General features: G+C 42.7%; 1 pseudogene; it reads left to right on the top strand.

The window, feature by feature from the left end:
* Window positions 1–422: 422 nt before the first annotated feature.
* Window positions 423–25301, top strand: LOC144737814 (uncharacterized; annotated as a pseudogene).
* Window positions 25302–25431: the final 130 nt, after the last annotated feature.

Here is a 25431-nt window from a genome sequence, read left to right as displayed (position 1 = left end):
CCGGGCGCAAAATATCCTAGCTACGCCTCTGGTGCACTGCAGCACTGCGGCGCAGACCTTGCCAAACCTATGCTATCGCTCTCTTCCGGGCGTGTTAATTAATTATTTTTATCGAATCAAAGTGAGCTGTGGCTTTTTTCCGGCTGTTTTATTTTCATCGAATCAGAGCGAGCTGTTTGGGCGGGTCCGTAAATAAATTAACGTCCAGATACGCACGCAGACGACCAAACCAGCGTAGTTGTTAAAGATGTATCATGTTTTGGAGTGCCAATCCCATGCCCAAAACGACTGATTGTCCGCTTAACAGCCTAGCCCATAAACATCTATTGGTGATAGTGTTGTTTGAGAGCAGCTATTAAAGTCGCTTTGGCAAACGAGGTGGTGGCTGGCCAAACCATGCCTCGCTGTTTGTCTCCGGAATGATGACGGATTGGTGCCGCGGGACGCAGCGTCTCATCCGACAGGCGTTGCTGCAGCTGGGTGATGGCATCCGTGAGTTCGTCAACTTTCTCTTCAAGTTGAGGCCGTCTCCATCGTGGTCTCCTCCCTCTGCGCGTGCTGTGGGTTGCTCATGGCCGAGGTGGAACTGCATGTTGAATCGGGTGTAGACGTTATTTTAGCAACATTTAAGTACAGTATTGTGTTTAGAATGCGTCTCGACAAGGAAGGTGACTTGTTGGATCAGAGTTTTTCATCAAAGGCGTTATCCCATCACGGGACATAAACATGCTGCCGATATAACAGTAACAGAAGCAACTACAGCAGCTACGAAACCGTTCGATGGCAAAGCAGCGACTTCTGCTTCTGCTCAAACTGCTGCCCAAATGTTTGTGGCCGGCCCTGCTCTCGTGGGACCCCACACGTTCATGGAAATAATATAGATGATCCTGCGAGGAACCGGTGCCTGGAGCGTGGTCAAATTCTTCAAAAGAAGCCAGGGACCTGCCTAATCCTTCAAGGCTGCGGTGCGAACCCTTGACGCCCAGAAATGCACAAGATTCTACCATGGGCGAGGGACGGGCGTCGAGAACCAGGTCAAAATGCGCAAGGTTGCGCTTGTAGGCTCCACGCAAAATATCAATACTGTATAGTGCTATTCGGTGCCATTGCGATGTAACATTCTACCAGCAGTGGGCAGCTTGATTCTAATACGACCATGGTGCGATTTTAATAATTGTGATGCGATTCTAAATCTGGCACCACCCAGGCCGCATTTACGACTCCCGATGTGCATCTACATTTAACATACATTCTAGCTCAGTGTTATTCGAATACTACCAAAGTGTTATTATAATCGTTTTAATCCGATCATAATCCTGCACCCCCCAATTCGCATATCCGACCACTGGTTCGCATGTCCAAAGGCCATAGATGCATATTACATGCATACGAGCACAGTTCGCTTGCACGTACACTATACATACATATGCGCAGAGTGTGATGTTAATACGATCACGTTGTAATTCTAATACTTGTAATGAGATTATAATACCGTACCTCTGTTTTTGGTGTGATTAAATGATTAAACTAATTTATAGTATTTTAATGTTTCGTGTTATCGTTGATAGTGTTACAGTTCACGTGTCATAGCGTACAGGATTCCCTGTATACTTGATGATTAGGGACCGTAACGTTGTGAATCGATTTATAATGGGGCCCTTTCCCCTCCAGGAACACATGCTAATGGGGAGACAGCCACGATGATGCCCGTTAAGGTCAGACTTGTGTGACGGAGATGCTCCACCTGAAACTCGGGTCCACACGTTTTTGCAATTAACATTTTAAAATAAATCGGACAAGTAGTTGTTGAAAATAATGTTTTATTCATCTGCAAGAATATTTACAGTACTACAACTCGTATCGAAAGTTTATGATGTCCTATGTTCAAACAGTTACAGTACAATCTTGATTTGAAGCTTTCGTGACTGCAGGAATCCATACTCTTTGGTTCTTTCGTTAAAGTCACGAAGGTCACATTCTTTTTCTATTATTATCTACTATTTTGTCTACATATATGACGTTACCGAAAGAACCAAAGAGTATAGCTACAGTATATTGCAAACCATGTCACTTCCAGGAATACCAAACCAAAGTATAATTCGCCATTGATCTCCTTATTAGTTCACAACATTTGTGTGTAAGTCAAAGCCAAACATGCAACGAACGCGTCATCAATGTACATCCTGAAATCAGTTATCTAAAGTCGCTTATTACCAACGAAGGGTAATGTGCCCATTGTGTTTCATGCATGAATATGTAAGTGCATCTCAGTGTGTAATTATGCGCTTATTTTGAATAAATGGAAAAACACGTTCCCCATGCCCTCCATTGTCCTCGATTTAAAGTGAATGCAGCCCCGTGACGTTGCCAAAAATCGCCGAGCTTCGAGAGTGAGCACATACAGACGCATAGTGACCACACTTGCAACACAATCACTCTAACATCAGAAACCAAAATCCGATCTGGTACATGGTCTCCGCTTGGTCTGGTTTGTATCCGTCATCACTCCGGAGACAAACAACGAGGCATGGTTTGGCCAGCCACCACCTCGTTTGCCAAAACGACTTTAATTGCTGCTCTCAAACAACACTATCACCAATGGTGGTTTACAGGCTAGGCTGTTAAGCGGACAATCAGTCTTTTTGGGCAAGGCGTATGGGAAAATACACACCTCTGTTATCCCATAAACACAATACACAGCATCGGTAAGGCTGCATTGTTGGGGAGATGTATTTTTGGTAAGGTGCTGCAACTGGAGTTAGGCGATGTGACTGGGTTATCACACGGATTCCGAAAAGCAGCTTAGACGATACGATCCACTGCGCTCCATCTCCCCACATGAACGACGACATTCTGAGTTTTAAAAAAAGTGGAATATATATTTGTAAATACGTTTTTTAAATAATGTGTATTGTATCTATGTTACAATGTGTGATTGTTATACTCTTTATTTGTGTATACTGTATATACTTATATGGCTATTCGATTCCATTGATACTACACATTCATCCAACAGTGGAAAGTGTGATTCTAATACGAGTGGGATTCGAATAATTGTAATTCGATTCTAATCCTGCATATCCTACCCCCGGTTGTCATTAACTTACCATACGTACAACCACAGTGTGATTCTAATTAGCTCAGTGCGATTCTAATGATTAGTATGCGATTATAATCCCACACCTCCAATTATGTGGTTCTGCACTATAACAGTTAATCGTATTTTAAAGCGTAACAATGGCTAGGTTGTAGTTCATAGGTTATAATATTATATTTCACTATGTTAGAGTTTAACATGTGAGAGTTTACAATGTCAGAGTTGATCAAATGCGACGATCAAGGGCGTCAATCTTGATCGACGCAGAAGCAAATACAGCAGCAGCAACATCACATTTCGAGGGCGACGCAGCTACTTCTGATTCTGCTGCTTCCGCTGCTCAGATATTTGTTGCCAGGCCCTGCTCTTGCGGGACCCCACACGTCTTTGGAAATGATTGAGATGAAGATGTCTGAGCTGATAATTAATTTAATAAAGAGTACTTTGTGTGTAGGTCTGTGTCATCGGGGATCAGCGAACACTGCTTATGAATGAACTCGCACACCTTTATGACCGACATTCTACTAATTTTCGTTGATCGAGACGAACAAGGCACGTGCCATGTCCAGACGAATTGATATTACAATATTGTCCTTAAATATAATGCTAACACTGGATTAACGTTAACACTGGATTAAACATGCACATTTTAAACCCTGCCTAGCATTTATGACTAACGATTCGCATTTGCACATAACATATATTCAAGCACAGTAAAATGCGCATACGAACATATTGTTACTAGAATAATTTGAATGCGATTCTAACCTTGCAAACCCCCACAGTTCGCATATCCGTCCCCTGATTCGATTGAACGTATACTTTACATACATGAGCGATTAAAATGCGTCTAATGACATTCTCATACCGTAACTCCGTTTATGGTGGAATCTATTATATATTTTAAAAAAAATTAAAGTCGTTTAATGTTTAGTGTTATTGTTCATAGTGTTATCAGTTTACATGTTATAGAGTACAGGTGATCCCCCGTATACTTCGGGTTTCGGGACCAGAACGTTGTGAAACGATTTATAACGAGGAACTTTCCCTGCCAGAGCGCAAGTGGCTAATGACAAGAACACGGGGCGGCGGGAACACGTGCTTCCATGGGCGGTCGTAGACAGGTTGTATTGCCCAAAGGTGACACAGGGTACGTCCCCCAAGTTGCGCCGCCCATGGCGGGGTCTGGTAGAAGTCATTGAGGTGAAATGGCCGCAGTGTGTACGCATGTAGTTATGTCCGTCCCCACCCAGACAGCTCATCGCCATGTCCTGTAGAGCCCAAGTCTGGTGTGTCCGACGCGGTGGGGCACTCAGCAACGGAAACCGTACGCCAAAGGAAATGTGTTGTGGCGCCCACAGTTTCCGAGCCCCTGAGGCCCGGGGTGCCTCAAGGATCCGCCACGTGCGAGGAACCGGTGCCTGGAGTCTGGTCAAATTATTCAAAAGAAGCCAGGGACCTGCCTAATCCTTCAAGGCTGTGGTGCGAACCCTTGACGCCCCGACATGCACAAGATTCTACCATGGGCGCGGGACGAGCGTCGAGAACCAGGTCAAAATGCGCAAGGTTGCGCTTGAAGACTCCACGCCCAATATCAATACTGTATATTGTTAATTCTGACCTTACTCCCTCCATTTGATGCTGCTAATCCTGCATAATGCATGGGCATAATGACTTTAAACCCCTCGCCAAACCTCCTACGCAGTTCACAAGTAGTGCTAATCGCATATCTGCATTTCCCATAAATATGCTAAATTCCTCTTGATATGCAAATTATTTTGTCAAGACGCTCTTCGCTCCTCCATCCCAGCATAAAGAGTCGCTCCAAGCCTGGAGCGTGACATTCTACTTGACGGACCTGTTCTCCACCTGAGGACGGCTGCTTGCGTTGTGGCCGAAACGTCGTGAGAATTATTTTATTATGTTTTTTTATTTTATTACTTCCCTTCTACGTGACTTTACCGAAAGAACCAAGAAGATGTATATTGCTATTCGGTTCCATTGAGATGGAACATTCTACCAGCAGTGGGCAGCTTGATTCTAATACGACCATGGTGCGATTTTAATAATTTTGATGCGATTCTAAATCTGGCACCACCCAGGCCGCATTTACGACTCCCGATGTGCATCTACATTCAACATACATTCTAGCTCAGTGTCATTCTAATACTACCAAAGTGTTATTCTAATCGTTTTAATCTGATCATAATCCTGCACCCCCCAATTCGCATATCCGACCACCGGTTCGCATGTCCATAGATGCATATTTCATACGTACATACGAGCAGTTCGCTTGCACGTACACTATACATACATATGCGCAGAGTGTGATTTAAATACGATCACGTTGTTATTCTAATACTTGGAATGAGATTATAATACCGTACCTCTGTTTTAGTGTTATAAATGATTAAACTAGTTTATAGTATTTTAATGTTTCGTGTTATCGTTTATAGTGTTACAGTTCACATGTCATAGCGTACAGGTGATTCCCTGTATACTTGATGATTAGGGACCGTAACGTTGTGAATCGATTTATAATAGGGACCTTCCCCTCCTGAACCACACATGTTAATGGGCAGACTGCTAACATGATGCCTGTTAAGGTCAGACTTGTGTGACGGAGATGCACCACCTGAAACTAATAAAAACGGACAAGCAGTTATTGAAAATAATGTCTTATTCATCTGCAAGAATATTTACAGTACTACAACTCGTATCGAAAGTTTATTACGTCCTATGTTCAAACAGTTACAGTACAATCTTGATTTGAAGCTTTCGTGACTGCAGGAGTCCATACTCGTATAGCTACAGTACAATGCAAATCAAGTCACTTCCAGGAATACCAAACCAAAGTATAATTCCCCATTGATGTCCTTATTAGTTCACCACATTTGTTCACTGTGCGTCTGTGTTTAAGTCAAAGCCAAACATCCAACGAACGCGTCGTCAATGTACATCCTGAAATCAGTTATCTAAAGTCGCTTATTACCATCCAAAAAAGCGATATAAAGGAAAAAAATAAGTAAAATATATCGAGTAAAGTTGTAACAACAGACTCATTCCAACAGGAACACTTGACCACGAAAAGATTGTCAGGAATTGAACGGTCTCACAAACACTGCTCATCGCACCACTTCAGCAAGTAATTCGATATCAGAAACAACCAACTGCACGTGACAAAATATTCTAACAAACTGCAAAACTCGAGTATCAAAATCGATACGGCTTAATAGGTATAACCGCATGCAACATTATATTTCAGTCACCCCGAGTTCTCGGTTTGATCCTCGAGCCACTCCATTACATCCAGCCATCTCTCGGGATCCAACTGCATGGGATCGAAGGTGGAAACTTCTTCAAGACTCATTGCAGCACCTTGAATTTCAGCTTTTGATTTCAGTTTCCTATCATTGTGGACCTTCTGATGCCTGTTCATGGTTGATGACCGTGCAAATGCCTTCCCACACACAGGGCACGGGAATGGCTTCTCGCCCTTGTGTGTTTTCTGATGGCGTCGGCAGTTTGCTGAAAGTGAAAATGTCTTTCCACACAGAGAACACATGAATGGCTTTTCGCCCGTGTGTGTTTTCTGATGCCTGTTCAGTTTTGATGACTCTGCAAATGCCTTCCCACACACAGAACAATTGAATGGCTTCTCGTCCGTGTGTGTTCTCTGGTGTCTCTGAAGATGTGATGGCCGTGAAAATGTCTTCTCACACACAGAGCAATTGAATGGCTTCTTGCCTCCGTGTGCGTGGGGCTGTGGAGAGCGTCTCTGCTCCATGTGAGCGTAGTAACAGCAGCGATGTTATCGAGTCAAATGTGCGCTATCGGCCGCAATGATGTTTAGCGTTGAGTTTTGGATTTTGTTAAATGATAAAACAAGAACGACACTCGCGTCTAACCGAGACGCAAAAAAATCCTGCTAATTCAACGACGAACACGTTTAAGAGTTTACTCCCGAACAAGGCAGCCTTCCCTATGCTGTGTATTTTAGCAGTTTATTTACGGACGCACTTGAAGATAACAATTTGTCTAGGAAAGGCAGGCGACTTGTTCTACCAACACGATTTCAAATTTCTACCGAAAGAAGTATGAGTTCATTAATGAGTAGTATTCACTAAGCCCCGATGACACTAACCTACACACAGTTATGATTAAATAAAGTAAACATTAGTCGCTCATCCCAGCTCAGACATGATCATAGCAATTATTTCCAAATCCGCGTCGGGTCCCACGAGAACAGGGCACTTCAACAAAATTGTAAACTCACATTGCATACTCTAACATTATAAACTCTAACAATATAACCTTTAAACTATGAGCTATACATTGTAACGCTTTAAAATAACACTACAAACTAGTGTTATAGTAAACTATAATGTTGTGAACTCTAACCATATAAGCTATGAGCGATACATTATAACGCTATAAAATAACAATAAACTGGTGTTAAAGATTAGAACACCGAACATTGAAGTGTGATATTCGAATTCACACCGTGGTCCTCTAGTAATCACACTTTGCTCGTCCGTATGTAACATGCCTGTATGTAATATGTACTGTATGCATGTGATATGTCTGTATGTAGTATGTCTGCATGTAACATGTATGTATGTAATATGCACGTGCGAACCAAGGGTGGAATATGTGAAACGGAAAGTGCAGGATCAGGATGGGATTACAAATATTTGAATAACACTTTGGTGGTATAAGGATCAAGCTGTCCACTATTGGATGAATATTCCATCTCAATGGCATCAAATAGCAATATTCAGTATGAATATGTAAAATAATCGCACAAACCCAATATTAGCCCGTGAAATAATGAATCGTTACAATTGTAATGACTCCGGACTCAGACTGCAGAGGGTTCTTTTATTTAGCCTTTAACGCGGTTTCAGACCCCAGTCGTCACGATATAGCAACGACGACGACGAAACAGCAACCAGCCAACACAGCCCCAAACCTCGTTCCTCCCCCTCTCTCATTCTCGGCGTGAACCTCCGCCCACACATGGTCCCGCCTTCCCTTCTCGAACTCTCTTTATCTTGTTGTCACCAATTGTCCCTTAGTTGACGCACTGTTTTTACATCACCCACCTCTATGACCTCTACGTGACCCCGCCATGGGCGGAGCAACTTGGGGGATTTTCCCGGTGGCACCTGTAGGCAATACAACCATGCCCTGTCCCCCACTGCCCATGGAAGCACGTGTTCCCACCGCCCCGAGTTCTTTTCATTAGCGGCTTGCGCTTTGGTGGGGAAAGGTCCTCGTTATGATTCGTTTCGCAACGTTCAGGTCCAGAATACCGAAGTATACCGGGAATAACCTGTACTTAAAAACATGTAAATTGATAACACTATAAACAATAACACTAAACATTAAACGACAAAAAATAAATATCAACTGGTTTTATAATTTATAGCATCATAAACGGAGGTACGGTATTTAAATATCATTAGAAGTATTACAATCGCACTCTATACATATGTATGTAAATTATCTGATCAATCGAACCGGGGGTCGGATATGTGAACTGTGGGGGGTACAGGGCAAAAATCGCATTCAAATTTTAGAATAACAATATGGTCGTATTAGCATTTTACTGTGCTTGAATGTATATTACGTGCAAATGCAAATCGTTAGTCGTAAATGCGAGGGAGGAGTTAAGAGGTGCACGTTTAATCCATAGTTAACATTTATTTTAGCATCATTTTTAAGGACACTTGCTGAAAAGAATTCCTCTGGACATGGCACGTGCCTTGTTCTACTCGATCAACCAAAATAAGTACAATGTCGGTCATACAGGAGTGTGATTTCATTCATGAGCAGTATTCACACAGCCCCGATGACACTAACCTACCTAAAGTTATGGTTAAACAAAGTAATCTTGAGTGATCATCGCAATAATTTTCAAAGACGTATGGGGTCCTGCGAGAGCAGGTCCCGACTACAATCAGCTGGGCAGCAGAATCGGAAGTAGCTGCGTCGCCCTCGAAATGTGATGTTGCTGCTGTTGTTGTCGCTGCTGTTGTTGCTGCTGTAGTTGCTTCTGTTGCTGTGATATACGCAGGGAGGTGGTGTTCCGTGATGGGATGACGCCTTTGATTAAAGCCTATGACCAAACTCACCCGATTGACGCCCTTGATCGTCGCATTTGATCAACTCTGATATTGTATACTCTCACATGTTAAGCTCTATCATAGTGAAACATAATATTATAACCTATGAACTACAACCTATCCATTGTAACGCTGTAAAAGAATATTACCTATTGGGTTTCACTCCCTCGTCGAGAAGGCCGCTCTCTTCCTTTTCTAAAGTTACATGCTAATTTCTCACGTGATCATCACTATCCCCGGCCACTTCTTTATGACCCGAGGTCTACACCCATTTCAAACGTTGTAAAACAGTCTGCCTCAGCAGCAGACAATGCTTTCCAACATGACGGACGCTTGTGTTGTGCCAGAAACGTCGTGATTTAGTTTATGCCTATGTGACTTTTAATAAAATAACCAAAGAGTTTATAATATTATAAACTATGAACTACAACCTATCCATTATAACTCCGTAAAATACTATTAATTGTTACATTGTATAATCACGTAAATGGAGGTATGGGATTACAATCGAGGACAATGGATGGCATGGGGAACTTGTTTTTCCAGCGCTCATCCCATTTATTAAAAATAGGCGAACAATTACACACTGAGATGCACTTACATATTCATGCATGAAGCACAATGGGCACATTACCCTTCGGTATGTTAATATACATGCGGATTGTACCTTCCAAAATTAACAATCGAATGCAAATATCCTGAAAGACAAAGGAATGGATCCTAGGGGGGGAGTTATAAGGCGGCTCAGAAGCAGAGCTTAATGCCATTTCGAGAGAGAACTTGATGAGGTTGGACGCTCGACTCGTCGCTCTGCTGATCGCCCTTCAACCACGAGATAACGCAGCCTGGCGAGCACAATTGCTGTGTCGACAGTTAGGCGACTTTGCGTCGGGAGAGTTCGTGGCGACATATTCAGACGGGTTCCAGACATCGATATACCGTGAATCTCCAAGTAAGTGTATATTTTCGCGGATAAACTCTTGAACGTGTTCGTCGTCAAATTAGCGGGATTTTTTGCGTCTCGGTTAGACGCGAGTGTCGTTCTTGTTTTAGCAGTTAACAAAATCCAAAACTCTAAAACGCTAAACATCATTGCGGCCGATAGCGTACATTTGACTCGATAACACCGCTGCTGTTACTACGCTCACATGGAGCAGAGACGCTCTCCACAGCCCCACGCACACGGAGGCAAGAAGCCATTCAATTGCTCTGTGTGTGGGAAGTCCTTTTCACGGCCATCACATCTTCAGAGACACCAGAGAACACACACGGGCGAGAAGCCATTCCTGTGCTCTGTGTGTGGGAAGGCATTTGCACAATTGTCAACTCTTCAAACTCATCAGAGAACACACACGGGCGAGAAGTCATTCCAGTGCTCTGTGTGTGGGGAGGCATTTGCACACTCGGTAACTCTTCAAGACCATCAGAGAACACACACGGGCGAGAAGCCATTCCTATGCCCTGTGTGTGGGAAGGCATTTGCACAATCGTCAACTCTTCAATACCATCAGAGAACACACACGGGCGAGAAGCCATTCCTGTGCTCTGTGTGTGGGAAGACATTTGCACGCTCATCAACTCTTCAAAATCATAAGAAAACACACACGGGCGAGAAGCCATTCTTGTGCCCTGTGTGTGGGAAGGCATTTTCACAGTCGTCAACTCTTAAAAGGCATCAGAAGGTCCACAACGATAGGAAACTGAAATCAAAAGCTGAAATTCAAGGTGCTGCAATGAGTCCTGAAGAAGTTTCCACCTTCGATCCCATGCAGTTGGATCCCGAGAGATGGCTGGATGTAATGGAGTGGCTCGAGAGTCAACCAGAGAGCTCGGGGTGACTGAAAACATATTATGTCAGGTGGTTATACCTATTAAGCCGTATCGAGTACTTTTGTGTGTAATTTTAGTTTTACAGTTTTTTTAGAGTTTAATGACGTGCACAGTGGTGGTTTGTAATGTTATCGGATTACTTGCCGAAGTGGTGTGATGAGCACTGGTTGTGAGAGAGTTCAATTGTAGTCGTTAAGTGTTCCTGTTGAGCTAAAGTTGGAATGCGTCTGTAGGTACATCTTTACTCAACATTTTAAACGTTTTTTGTCAAGTGTATAGATTTTTTTGATTGGTATTAATTGACTTTAGATATACGATTTAAGGATGTACATTGATGACGCGTTCGTTGGATATATGGCCTTGACTTCAACATAGACGCACAGTGAACAAATGTGGTGAACTAATTAGGAAATCATGGGGAATGATACTTTAACGCTTTGGTGTTCCTGGAACGGAAATGGTTTGCATTGTACTGGAAATGTGTGAACATAGGACATATATATTCCATTCGAGTTTTGACGTAAAATGATTGTCTGTACACACACGGGCGAGAAGCCATTCCTGTGCTCTGTGTGTGGGAAGACAATTGCACACTCATCAACTCTTCAAACTCATAAGAATACACACACGGGCGAGAAGCCGTTCCTGTGCTCTGTGTGTGGGAAGGCATTTTCACAGTCGTCAAAACGGAATAGGCATCAGAAGGTACACGATGATAGGAAGCTGAAATTAAAAGGTGAAATTCAAGGTGCTGAAATAAGTCCTGAAGATAATTCCACCTTCGATCCCATGCAGTTGGATCCCGAGAGATGGCTGGATGTAATGGAGTGGCTCGGGGATCAAACCGAGAGCTCGGGGTGACTGAAAAAAATATTAAGTCATGTGGTTATACCTTTTAATCCGTATCGAGTACTTTTGTGTGTAATTTTTACCATTTTAGTTTTACAGTTTTTGTGAGAGTTTAATGGCGTGCCAAGTGGTGGTTTGTAATGTTATCGGATTACTTGCCGAAGTGGTGTGATGAGCACTGGTTGTGAGAGGGTTGAATTGTAGTCGTTAGGTGTTCCTGTTGAGCTAAAGTTGGAATGCGTCTGTAGGTAAATCTTTACTTAACATTTTAAAGATTTCGATTTATAGCTTTCGTGACTGCAGGGATTCATCTTCTTGGTTCTTTCGGTAAAGTCACGTAGAAGGGAAGTAATACAATAATAAAAATAAAACATAATAAAACAATTCTCACGACGTTTCGGCCACAACGCAAGCAGCCGTCCTCAGGCGAAGAATGAAGCACCTCCAAGCTTGGAGCGTCGTGAGAATTGTTTTATTATGTTTTATTTTTATTATTTTATTACTTCCCTTCTAGGTGACTTTACCGAAAGAACCAAGAAGATTTTAAAGATTTTTTGTCAGGTGTATAGCTTTTTTTGATTGGTATTAATCGATTTTAGATAGCTGATTTCAGGATGTACATTGATGACGCGTTCTTTGGATATATGGCCTTGACTTCAACATAGACGCACAGTGAACAAATGTGGTGAACTAATAAGGAAATAATGGGGAATGATACTTTAACGCTTTGGTATTCCTGGAACGGATATGGTTTACATTGCACTGTAACTGTTTGAACATAGGACATAATACATATTCGGTTCGAGTTTTGACTTAAAAATGATTGCAGATGAATAAAAACGTTTTTTTAACAAATGTGTGTCCGTTTATTTATTCATACAGTGAGGGAAAAAAGTATTTGACCCCCTGTTGATTTTGTACGTTTGCCCACTGACAAAGAAATGATCAGTCTATAATTTTAATGGTAGGTTTATTTGAACAGTGAGAGACAGAATAACAACAAAAAAATCCAGAAAAACGCATGTCAAAAATGTTATTAATTGATTTGCATTTTAATGAGGGAAATAAGTATTTGACCCCTCTGCAAAACATGACTTAGTACTTGGTGGCAAAACCCTTGTTGGCAATCACAGAGTTCAGACGTTTCTTGTATTTGGCCACCAGGTTTGCACACATCTCAGGAGGAATTTTGTCCCACTCCTCTTTGCAGATCTTCTCCAAATCATTAAGGTTTCGAGGCTGACGTTTGGCAATTCGAACCTTCAGCTCCCTCCACAGATTTTCTATGGGATTAAGGTCTGGAGACTGGCTAGGCCACTCCAGGACCTTAATGTGCTTCTTCTTGAGCCACTCCTTTGTTGCCTTGGCCGTGTGTTTTGGGTCATTGTCATGCTGGAATACCCATCCACGACCCATTTTCAATGCCCTGGCTGAGGGAAGGAGGTTCTCACCCAAGATTTGACGGTACATGGCCCGTCCATCGTCCCTTTGATGCGGTGAAGTTGTCCTGTCCCCTTAGCAGAAAAACACCCCCAAAGCATAATGTTTCCACCTCCATGTTGACGGTGGGGATGGTGTTCTTGGGGTCATAGGCAGCATTCCTCCTCCTCCAAACACGGCGAGTTTAATTGATGCCAAAGAGCTCCATTTTGGTCTCATCTAAGCTCAACACTTTCACCCAGTTGTCCTCTGAATCATTCAGATGTTTATTGGCAAATTTCAGACGGGCATGTATATGTGCTTTCTTGAGCAGGGGGACCTTGCGGGTGCTGCATGATTTCAGTACTTCACGGCGTAGTGTGTTACCAACTGTTTTCTTGGTGACTATGGTTCCAGCTGCCTTGAGATCATTGACAAGATCCTCCCGTGTAGTTCTGGGCTGATTCCTCACCGTTCTCATGATCATTGCAAATCCACGATGTAAGATCTTGCAAGGAGCCCAAGGCTGAGGGAGATTGACAGATATTTTGTGTTTTTTCCATTTGCGAATAATCGCACCAACCGTTGTCACCTTATCACCAAGCTGCTTGGCGATGGTCTTGTAGCCCATTCCAGCCTTGTGTAGGTCTACAATCTTGTCCCTGACATCATTGGATAGCTCTTTGGTCTTGGCCATGGTGGAGAGTTTGGAATCTGATTGATTGATTGCTTCTGTGAACAGATGTATTTATACAGGTAACAAGCTTAGATTAGGAGCACTCCCTTTAAGAGTGTGCTCCTAATCTCAGCTCGTTACCTGTATAAAAGACATCTGGGAGCCAGAAATCTTTCTTATCGAGAGGGGGTCAAATACTTATTTCCCTCATTAAAATGCAAATCTATTTATAACATTTTTGACATGCGTTTTTCTGGATTTTGTTGTTGTTATTCTGTCTCTCACTGTTCAAATAAACCTGCCATTAAAATTATAGACTGATCATTTATTTGTCAGTGGGCAAACGTACAAAATCAGCAGGGGATCAAATACTTTTTTCCCTCACTGTATCAACAACGTGTTTTATACGAGTTTCAGGTGGAGGATCTTCGTCACACATCTGCCCTTAACCGGCAGCATCTTGGCTGTCTCCCCATTAACATGTGTCCCTGGAGGGGAAAGGGCCCCATTATAAATCGATTCACAACGTTACGGTCCCTAATCATCAAGTATACAGGGAATCCTGTACGCTATGACATGTGAACTGTAACACTATAAACGATAACACGAAACATTAAACTACTATAAACTAGTTTCATCATTTATAACTATAAAATCAGAGGTACGGTATTATAATCTCATTCCAAGTATTAGAATAACAACGTGATCGTATTTAAATCACACTCTGCGCATATGTATGTATAGTGTACGTGCAAGCGAACTGCTCGTATGTACGTATGTAATATGCATCTATGGACATGCGAACCGGTGGTCGGATATGCGAATTGGGGGGTGCAGGATTATGATCAGATTAAAACGATTAGAATAACACTTTGGTAGTATTAGAATGACACTGAGCTAGAATGTATGTTAAATGTAGATGCACATCGGGAGTCGTAAACGCGGCCTGGGTGGTGCCAGATTTAGAATCGCATCAAAATTATTAAAACAGCACCATGGTCGTATTAGAATCAAGCTGCCCACTGCTGGTAGAATGTTCCATCGCAATGGCACCAGCATATATATAAGCTGTGTTGGAAGGGGGAGAAAGGGAACCTTGACAAAAAATATTGCATATTAAGAGGAATTTAACATATTATGTGAAATGCAGATATGTGATTAGAACTACTTATGCCCGTGCATTATGCATGATTAACAGCATCAAAGGGAGGGGATATGGGAAATGCAGGCATGTGATTAGTACTACTTATGCCCGTGCATTATGCTGGATTAGCAGCATCAAAGAAAATAAAAGAAATGGTAAAGTCCAAGACCCTTCACAGCCTCCACGAGTTCCTCACGGCAGGTGGGATGGCTCTGTCGGACTTTGACGACCTCCCGCAGCTTTCCGAGTACCCACACTTGGTCTTGGACTCGCTGCTTGAGAACAACCATATCCGCCGCGAATTGGACACGAAGGACTTCCCATTTCGACTTCGGCGCAAACAGTTCCCCATTGTCCCAGCATTCGCGATGACCATCAACAAGGCGCAAGGGCAAACTGTTCACAACCTGGGATTATATCTACCAACGCCATGCTTCTCGCTCGGCCAACTGTACGTGGCACCATCGCGAGTCACGGCAAGATCCAACATCCATTATAACTCCGTAAAATACTATTAATTGTTACATTGTATAATCACGTAAATGGAGGTATGGGATTACAATCGAGGACAATGGATGGCATGGGGAACTTGTTTTTCCAGCGCTCATCCCATTTATTAAAAATAGGCGAACAATTACACACTGAGATGCACTTACATATTCATGCATGAAGCACAATGGGCACATTACCCTTCGGTATGTTAATATACATGCGGATTGTACCTTCCAAAATTAACAATCGAATGCAAATATCCTGAAAGACAAAGGAATGGATCCTAGGGGGGGAGTTATAAGGCGGCTCAGAAGCAGAGCTTAATGCCATTTCGAGAGAAAACTTGATGAGGTTGGACGCTCGACTCGTCGCTCTGATTATCGCCCTTCAACCACGAGATAACGCAGCCTGGCGAGCACAATTGCTGTGTCGACAGTTAGGCGACTTTGCGTCGGGAGAGTTCGTGGCGACATCTTCAGACGGGTTCCAGACATCGATATACCGTGAATCTCCAAGTAAGTGTCTATTTTCGCGGATAAACTCTTGAACGTGTTCGTCGTCAAATTAGCGGGATTTTTTGCGTCTCGGTTAGACGCGAGTGTCGTTCTTGTTTTAGCAGTTAACAAAATCCAAAACTCTAAAACGCTAAACATCAATGCGGCCGATAGCGTACATTTGACTCGATAACACCGCTGCTGTTACTACGCTCACATGGAGCAGAGACGCTCTCCACAGCCCCACGCACACGGAGGCAAGAAGCCATTCAATTGCTCTGTGTGTGGGAAGTCCTTTTCACGGCCATCACATCTTCAAACTCATCAGAGAACACACACGGGCGAGAAGTCATTCCAGTGCTCTGTGTGTGGGGAGGCATTTGCACACTCGTCAACTCTTCAAGACCATCAGAGAACACACACGGGCGAGAAGCCATTCCTGTGCCCTGTGTGTGGGAAGGCATTTGCACACTCGGTAACTCTTCAAGACCATCAGAGAACACACACGGGCGAGAAGCCATTCCTATGCCCTGTGTGTGGGAAGGCATTTGCACAATCGTCAACTCTTCAATACCATCAGAGAACACACACGGGCGAGAAGCCATTCCTGTGCTCTGTGTGTGGGAAGACATTTGCACGCTCATCAACTCTTCAAAATCATAATAAAACACACACAGGCGAGAAGCCATTCTTGTGCCTTGTGTGTGGGAAGGCATTTTCACAGTCGTCAACTCTTAAAAGGCATCAGAAGGTCCACAACGATAGGAAACTGAAATCAAAAGCTGAAATTCAAGGTGCTGCAATGAGTCCTGAAGAAGTTTCCACCTTCGATCCCATGCAGTTGGATCCCGAGAGATGGCTGGATGTAATGGAGTGGCTCGAGAGTCAACCAGAGAGCTCGGGGTGACTGAAAACATATTATGTCAGGTGGTTATACCTATTAAGCCGTATCGAGTATTTTTGTGTGTAATTTTAGTTTTACAGTTTTTTTTAGAGTTTAATGACGTGCACAGTGGTGGTTTGTAATGTTATCGGATTACTTGCCGAAGTGGTGTGATGAGCACTGGTTGTGAGAGAGTTCAATTGTAGTCGTTAAGTGTTCCTGTTGAGCTAAAGTTGGAATGCGTCTGTAGGTACATCTTTACTCAACATTTTAAACGTTTTTTGTCAAGTGTATAGCTTTTTTTGATTGGTATTAATTGACTTTAGATATACGATTTAAGGATGTACATTGATGACGCGTTCGTTGGATATATGGCCTTGACTTCAACATAGACGCACAGTGAACAAATGTGGTGAACTAATTAGGAAATCATGGGGAATGATACTTTAACGCTTTGGTGTTCCTGGAACGGAAATGGTTTGCATTGTACTGGAAATGTGTGAACATAGGACATAAATATTCCATTCGAGTTTTGACGTAAAAATGATTGCAGATGTATAAAAACGTATGTTTAACAAATGTTTGTCCGGTCTTTATTTTATAATGTTCCTAGCAAAAACATGTTAAGAGAATTTCAGGTGGAGGATCTCCGTCACACAAGTGTGCCCTTAACCGGCAGAATCTTGGCTGTCTGCCCGATTAACACGTGTTCCTTGAGAGGAAAAGTCCCCGTTGTTAATCGTTCATCAACGTACCAGTCCCTAATCCCGAAGTATGTCGGGGATAAACGGTACTTTCTAACATGTAAACTGTAATACTATAAACGATAACACTAAACATTAAAAGATTATAAACTAGTGTTTTAATTTATAACCATATAAACGGAGGTAAGGTATTATAATATCATTTGAAGCATTATAATCACAGCGTGGTCGTATAAGAATCGCTAATATGTATGTATAGTGTACGTGCAAGGATCGGATAAAAATTATTACAATTACAACATGGTCATATTACAATCACGATTTTCACTGCTAGATGTCATCGAATAACAAAAGACGGAATATATTTGTATAAATACACGCACAGAATCAGATTATGAATCGTTACAATTATTATAACAATCAAAAATGTGACAAAAACAAAATCCCACAAGCAAAACACCACGCTCACGTGACGAATTCTTAGACAAACTGCAACACTCAAGTGACAGAACTCAACAAAAAACGCCGCAATAAAAAGAACCACATAATGGGACAAATTCTAAAAACAGACAACACACGCACGTTAGTAGCTGTTAGAAGAAGACAAAACCTAGCACCTTCAACTATACACATCATACAGCCAACTCGTAAATGGGGCGGTATAAGACAGCCTTCGCTGCTGTCGACGTAGCCAAGCAGCGAGTGTTTAACTCCATTATTTCAGAATCCGTGTCATCACCCGGCCACAGCGCGTTTGCCAAACTACATCTCCCGAACAAGGCAGCCTTCCCTATGCTGTGTATTTTAGCAGTATATTTACGGACGCACTTGAAGATAAAAATTCGTCTAGAAAAGGCAGGCTACTTGTTCTACCAACATGATTTCAATTTATATCCGAAATTAGTTTGGCTTCATTCATGAGTAGTATTCACTAAGCCCCGATTGCACTAACCTACACCCAGTTATGATTAAACAAAGTAAACGCTCATCCCAGCTCAAACATGATTATAGCAATTATTTCCAAATCCGTGTCGGGTCCCAGGAGAACAGGGCACGTCGACAAACTCTCAAATTATAAACTCACATTGTATACTCTAACATTATAAACTCTAACAATATATCCTTTAAACTATGAGCTAGACATTGTAACGCTTTAAAATAACACTACAATCTAGTGTTATAGTAAACTATAATGTTGTGAACTCTAACAATATAAGCTATGATCGATACATTATAACGCTATAAAATAACATCATAAACTAGTGTTACAGATTAGAACACCGTACATCGAATTCTTAGCTTCACACCGTGATCCTCTAAGAATCACACTATGCTCGTGAGTATGTAACATGTATGCATGTAAAATGTATGTATGTAATATGGACGTGCGAACCAAGGGTGAAATATGTGAAACGGAAGGTGCAGGATCAGGATGGGATTAAAATTATTTGAATAACACTTTGGTGGTATTAGGATCAAGCTGTCCACTATTGGATGAATGTTCCATCTCAATGGCATCAAATAGCAATATTCAGTATGAATATGTTAAATAATCGCACAAACCCAATATTAGCCCGTGAAATAATGAATCGTTACAATTGTAATGACTCCGGACTCACACTGCAGAGGGTTCTTTGATTTAGCCGTTAACGCGGCTTAGAACCCAGGCGTTACGATATAGCAATGACGACGAGACTGCAACCAGCCAACACAGCCCCAAACCTCGTTCCTCCCCCTCTCTCATTCTCGGCGTGAACCTCCGCCCACACTTGGTCTCGGCTTCCCTTCTCGAACTCTCTCTATCTTGTTGTCACCACTTGTCCCTTAGTTGATGCACTGTCTTTACATCACCCACCTACCTCTATGACATCTACCTGAACCCGCCATGGGCGGAGCAACTTGGGGGTCATACCCGGTGGCACCTTTAGGCAATACAACCATGCCCTGTCCCCCACTGCCCATGGAAGCACGTGTTCCCGTCGCCCGAGTTATTTTCATTGGCGGCTTGCGCTCTGGTGGGGAAAGGTCCTCGTTATGAATCATTTCGCAAAGTTCAGGTCCAGAATACCGAAGTATACCGGGAATCACCTGTACTTAAAAAACATGTAAATTGATAACACTATAAACAATAACACTAAACATTAAACGAAAAAAAAATTATCAACTGGTTTTATAATTTATAACACCATAAACGGAGGTACAGTATTTAAATATCATTAGAAGTATTAAAATCGCACTCTACACATATGTATGTAAATTATCTGTTCAATCGAACCGGGAGTCTAGATGTGTGAACTGTGGGGGGTACAGGGCAAGAATCGCATTCAAATTTTAGAATAACAATATGGTAGTATTAGCATTTTACTGTGCTTGAATGTATATTATGTGCAAATGCAAATCGTTAGTCGTAAATGCGAGGGAGGGGTTACGACGTGCACGTTTAATCCAGTGTTAACATTTATTTTAGCATCATATTTAAGGACACTGTTGTTGATAAGAATTCGTCTGGACATGGCACGTGCCTTGTTCTACTCGATCAACCAAAATTAGTACAATGTCGGTCACACAGGAGTGTGATTTCATTCATGAGTAGTATTCACAGAGCCCCGATGACACTAACGTACCTAAAGTTATGGTTAAACAAAGTAATCTTGAGTGTATTCTTAGGTTTTTTCGGTAAAGTCACGTAGGTAAAAAATTTAAATTAATAAAAGTAAAATAAAAAAAATCACGACGAAAAAACCTAAGAATTTGAATCCTTGCAGTCACGAAAGCTTAAAATCTAGAATTAATCTTGAGTGACTTAATTCTAATCTCAAACATGATCATCGCAATCATTTCCAAAGACGTGTGGGGTCCTGCGAGAGCAGGTCCCGACTCCAAACAGCTGGGCAGCATAATCGGAAGTAGCTGCGTCGCCCTCGAAATGTGATGTTGCTGCTGTTGTTGTCGCTGCTGTTGTTGCTGCTGTAGTTGCTTCTGTTGCTGTGAAAAACGTAGGGAGGTGGTGTTCCGTGATGGGATGACGCCTTTGATTAAAGCCTCTGATCAAACTCACCCGATTGACGCCCTTGATCGTCGCATTTGATCAACTCTGATATTGTTGACTCTCACATGTTAAGCTCTATCATAGTGAAACATAATATTATAACCTTTGAACTAGAACCTATCCATTGTAACGCTGTAAAAGAATATTACATATTGGGTTTCACTCCCTCGTCGAGAAAGCCGCTCTCTTCCTTTTCTAAAGTTACATGCTAATTTCTCTGCATTCACTTTAAATCGAGGACAAAGTTTTTCCATTTATTCAAAATGAGCGCACAATTACACACTGAGATGCACTTACATATTCATGCATGAAGCACAATGGGCACATTACCCTTCGGTATGTTAATAGGAATGCGGATTGTACCTTCCAAAATTAACAATCGAATGCAAATATCCTGAAAGACAAAGGATTGGATCCGAGGGGGGGAGTTATGAGGCGGCTCAGAAGCAGAGCTCAATGCCATTTCGAGAGGGAACTTGATGAGGTTGGACGCTCGACTCGTCGCTCTGCTGATCGCCCTTCAACCGCGAGACAACGCAGCCTGGCGAGCACAATTGCTGTGTCGACAGTTAGGCGACTTTGCGTCGGGAGAGTTCGTGGCGACATCTTCAGACGGGTTCCAGACATCGATATACCGTCAATCTCCAAGTAAGTGTCTATTTTCGCGGATAAACTTTTAAACGTGTTCGTCGTCAAATTAGCGGGATTTTTTTTGCGTCTCGGTTAGACGCGAGTGTTGTTCTTGTTTTAGCAGTTAACAAAATCCTTGCGGCCTGTGTGTGAGAAGTCCTTTTCATGGCCATCACATCTTCAGAGACACCAGAGAACACACACGGGCGAGAAGCCGTTCCTGTGTTCTGTATGTGGGAAGACATTTGCACAGTCATCAACTCTTCAAGATCATAAGAAAACACACACGGGCGAGAAGCCATTCCTGTGCTCTGTGTGTGGGAAGGCATTTGCAGGGTCATCACATCTTCAGAGTCATCAGAGAACACACACGGGCGAGAAGCCGTTCCTGTGCTCTGTGTGTGAAAAGACATTTGCACAGTCATCACATCTTCAGAGTCATCAGAGAACACACACGGGCGAAAAGCCATTCCTGTGCCCTGTGTGTGGGAAGAAATTTGCAAGGTCATCACATCTTCAGATTCATCAGAGAACACACACGGGCGAGAAGCCATTCCTGTGCTCTGTGTATGGGAAGGCATTTTCACAGTAGTCAACTCTTAACAGGCATCAGAAGGTCCACAATGATAGGAAACTGAAATCAAAAGCTGAAATTCAAAGTGCTGCAATGAGTCCTGAAGAAGTTTCCACCTTTGATCCCATGCAGTTGGATCCCGAGAGATGGCTGGATGTAATGGAGTGGCTCGAGAGTCAACCAGAGAGCTCGGGGTGACTGAAAACATATTATGTCATGTGGTTATACCTTTTAATCGGTATAGAGTACTTTTTGGTTATAATTTTGACCATTTTAGTTCTACAGTTTTTGGGAGAGTTTCGTGACGTGCACAGTGGTGGTTTGTAATGTTATCGGATTACTTGCCGAAGTGGTGTGATGAGCACTGGTTGTGAGAGAGTTCAATTGTAGTCGTTAAGTGTTCCTGTTGAGCTAAAGTTGGAATGCGTCTGTAGGTACATCTTTACTCAACATTTTAAACTTTTTTTGTCAAGTGTATAGCTTTTTTTTTTATTGGTATTAATCGACTTTAGATATACGATTTAAGGATGTACATTGATGACGCGTTCGTTGGATATATTGCCTTGACTTCAACATAGACGCACAGTGAACAAATGTGGTGAACTAATAAGGAAATCATGGGGAAGGATACTTTAACGCTTTGTTATTCCTGGAACGGAAATGGTTTGCATTGTACTGGAAATGTGTGAACATAGGACATAATAAATATTCCCTTCGAGTTTTGACGTAAAAATGATTGCAGATAAATAAAAACGTATTTTTAACAAATGTTTGTCCGGTCTTTACTTTATAATGTTCCTAGCAAAATATGTGAAGAGAATTTCAGGTGGAGAATCTCCGTCACACAAGTGTGCCCTTAACCGGCAGCATATTGGCTGTCTACCCGATTAACACGTGTTCCTTGAGGGGAAAGGTCCCCGTAGTTAATCGTTTCTAAACGTACCAGTCCCTACTCCCGAAGTGTGCCGGGGATAAACTGTACTTTATAACAAGTAAACTCTAACACTATAAACCATAACATTAAACGACTATAAACTAGTGTTTTAATTTAGAACCATATAAACGGAGGTAAGATTAGAATCGCACTCTGCTCATATGTATGTAGAGTGTACGTTCAAGGATCGGATCAATATAATTACAATTACACTACGGTCGTTATAGAATCACGATTTTCACTGTTGGATGAATGTTCCAACTCAATAGACAGTTTTCTATTTTGATAAATGCACTATCATATTTCAAACCAGGCTTATCAATCGTTACAATTATTATAACAATCACAAATTGTAACAAAGCGAAATTCTCACGAAGCAAAACATCACCATCACATGACGTAATTCTCAAACAAACTGTAGCACTCAAGTGACAGATCTCAAGAAAAAAAGCCTTAATAAAAATAACAACAATGGACAAATCCTAAAACCTGACAGCACACGCACGTTAGTAGCTGTTAGAAGAAAAACTATACACATTGTACATTCCCAAAAAAAAGACTCGTAAATGGTTTTCGATTAATGAAGACCTTAATTAAGACCTTCTTGGCAAATACTATCGCTTTCGCTCGTAATTTGCCTCCTAATTATTGGCCTCAGTTTTCGAAAATTAACTAAATAGATTTGATATCCTCAATTATTCCAAGCTGCACAATTCACGGTTCCAGACTGCTTTGAACAGCCAAATGAATGACAGTAAACAATTCGGACCACAGCAGGACACTCAATCTCGAGCATCTGCGAAGCAACGATATGAGTGGGCTAAGACCTGCAAATTTATTCGAGTGTTGACGTTATTTTAGCAATATAGTTAAGTACACTGTATATGATAAGAATTCGTCGACATGGTAGGTTTCTTGTTCTCCTTAATCAACCAAAATTATGACAAATTATGTCATAAATGAGTGTGAACTAATTCTTCGGTAGTATTCGCTAAACACCGATGGCACTAACCTACAATAAGTTATGTTTAAACAAAGTAAACTTTAGTCGCTCAAATCTCAACTCAGATAGGATCATCGCAATTATTTCCATAGACGTGTGGGGTCACACGAGAGCAGGGCCGGCCACAAACATTCGGGCAGCAGTTTGAGCAGAAGCAGAAGTCGCTGCTTTGCCATCGAACGGTTTCGTAGCTGCTGTAGTTGCTTCTGTTACTGTTATATAGGCAGCATGTTGGTGTCCCGTGATGGGATAACGCCTTTGATGAAAAACTCTGATCCAACAAGTCACCTTCCTTGTCGAGACGCATTCTAAACACAATACTGTACTTAAATGTTGCTAAAATAACGTTTACACCCGATTCAACATGCAGTTCCACCTCGGCCATGAGCAACCCACAGCACGCGCAGAGGGAGGAGACCACGAGGGAGACGGCCTCAACTTGAAGAGAAAGTTGACAAACTCACGGATGCCATCACCCAGCTGCTGCAACGCCTGTCGGATGAGACGCTGCGTCCCGCGGCACCAATCCGTCATCACTCCGGAGACAAACAGCGAGGCATGGTTTGGCCAGCCACCACCTCGTTTGCCAAAACGACTTTAATAGCTGCTCTCAAACAACACTGTCACCAATAGTGGTTTATGGGCTAGGCTGTTAAGCGGACAATCAGTCGTTTTGGGCAAGGCGTATGGGATAATACACACCTCTGTTATCCCATAAACACAATGCACAGCAGCGGTAAGGCTGCCTTGTTGGGGAGATGTAGTTTGGGTAAGGTGCTTTGACTGGAGTTAGGCCATGTGACTGGGTTATCACGCGGATTCCGAAAAGCAGCTTAGACGAAACGATCCACTGCGCTCCATCTCCCCACATGGACAACGACATTCTACATTTTTCTCGAGGACGCTTTGCACGAAAACCAAATCGTGCATGCAACTCCTGCCGCGGCCGAGCCCAAGGAGGTCAAAGATCGTCGCCGCAATCGCCGCCGAATGAAGCGATTTCGGTTAAATAAGCCAAAGCGAGAGCTTGACTTGGGGAATGCTATCGATGAAGGGCGCATAGCAACCAACGCTGGCATCGACGCAATGGATCAACCAAGTGATATGCAGGATGTCCTCATGGACGTACACGATCATGTCATTTCTCCCGGCGACTTCTACGTGGACCTTGAAGAAGGTAAGCAAGTAGAAGACGACCCTGACTTTGTCATTGCTCGAGCCGCAGCGCGGGAGGATCCACAACTCACACTGGCCCTTCAAGAGTTGCGTCGCCTAAAGCGCAACGAGAAGGATCGCTTGCGACGTGCTGAGCGATCTCCGTTTCAACAAGATGCTGAGCGAGCGCATCGCGCTGCGCTGGAGGCCCAGCGTCGTTCGAGAATGACTGCCGACTGACTACTGCATGAAGGATATCGTCGCAGTAACTCGGAAGCTGAGCGGCGCGGATGGTTGACGGAAGAACATCAGGAGGAATCGCGTCGACGCCATGCTGAGCTAGAAGCTGAACGTCTCGCCAGGATGACGG

Source organism: Lampetra planeri, chromosome 74 (genome assembly GCF_965212315.1).
Source record: "Lampetra planeri chromosome 74, kcLamPlan1.2.h2, whole genome shotgun sequence".
NCBI classification, from domain to species: Eukaryota; Metazoa; Chordata; class Hyperoartia; order Petromyzontiformes; family Petromyzontidae; genus Lampetra; species Lampetra planeri.
This window is presented reverse-complemented; position numbering and strand designations above follow the sequence as displayed.